This window comes from Octopus bimaculoides, chromosome 1 (assembly GCF_001194135.2).
Source record: "Octopus bimaculoides isolate UCB-OBI-ISO-001 chromosome 1, ASM119413v2, whole genome shotgun sequence".
Classification (NCBI taxonomy): Eukaryota; Metazoa; Mollusca; class Cephalopoda; order Octopoda; family Octopodidae; genus Octopus; species Octopus bimaculoides.
The window spans coordinates 194,436,685-194,438,289 of NC_068981.1; positions in this window are offsets into that span (position 1 = coordinate 194,436,685).

Below are 1,605 nucleotides of genomic sequence, written 5' to 3' on the forward strand. Positions count from 1 at the left end.
TCTGTGTTTGTCCCCCCAACATCGCTTGACAACTGATACTGGTGTGTTTACGTCCCCGTAACTTAGCGGTTCGGCAAAAGCGACCGATAGAATAAGTACTAGGCTTACAAAGAGTAAGTCCTGGGGTCGATTTGCTCAACTAAAGGCGATGCTCCAGCATGGCCACAGTCAAATGACTGAAACAAGTAAAAGAGTAAAAGAGAGAGATACATACATATACACACACACATACATATGTCTGGGTGTGTGTAGGTGTATATTATATGCTTCTGTGTCTGTATCTTTAAACACATGCTTGCATGTGTGTACGTGTGTATGTGCATGTCTCTCCTTCTCTCCATCTCTCTCTCTCTCTCTCTCTCTCTCTCTTTCCTGAAACTGTAATGACATCTGGTCACTTGACTGAAGAAAGAAGGCTATGAATGACCCATCCTCTTTTCCCTGTCCTTCTGATTGTTGTTTCTCCACTCCACCTTTGTATTGTCCACCTGTCCAAATGTTTTATTGTCCTCTATTGCATTTTTGTTCCATTTATATATATGGCTGTGTGGTAAATAGCTTGTTTACCAACCACATGGTTCCGGGTTCAGTCCCACTGCATGGCACCTTGGGCAAGTGTCTTCTACTATAGCTTCAGGCCGACCAAAGCCTTGTGAGTGGATTTGGTAGACAGAAACTGAAAGAAGCCTGTCGTATATATATATATATATATATGTATGTGTTTGTTCCCCCACCATCGCTTGACAACCGATGCTGGTGTGTTTACGTTTCCGTAACTTAGCGGTTCAGCAAAACAGACCGATAGAATAAGTTCTAGACTTACAAAGAATAAGTCCTGGAGTCGATTTGTTCGACTGAAGGTGGTGCTCCAGCATGGCTGCAGTCAAATGATTGAAACAAGTAAAAGAATAAAAGAAAGAAAGAGTATATATACATTATATATACATATATATATATACATGTTGTGTAAGATATAAGTTAGAGGTAATGCAACCTTCTAAGGGATAGATGTATCCACAGGCATTTCTGGTATTACCTCAGTGTGTATGATCCTTGTTATAAGGTATACGGTAGTGAGTAATTTAAAGGTAAAACCGTGGTTTAATATACATACAGATGATAAGAAATGGAGCAATTTACGGTGAGAAGTGGATCATTGGTCATTATTTAATTACGATGAGTGTATGTTTACAGCTGTTTCTGTATATCAAGCTGGGATAAATTTGTATTTACCTTGTTACAGTTGATAGACATCTTCAGAATGGTTATATGGCAAAGATGAATAGAAAGAAAATAGAAAGAAAGGAAATGGAAAAGGAAAAATGTTTGTTAATAGTCTTACATTTTAGTGACTTCCATTATTCATTGTATCATTTGGAGAATAGAAGAGAAGAGAGTTTGTTAAATCCATGGTCTTATAATTAGTTTTCCATTTTCCTTTCCATTTCTTATATTTTCTTTCTATTTTCTTTCTATTCATCTTTGCCATGTAACCGTTCTGAAGATGTCTATCAACTGTAACAAGGTAAATACAAATTTATCCCAGCTTGATATACAGAAACAGCTGTAAACATACACTCATCGTAATTAAATAATGACCAGTGA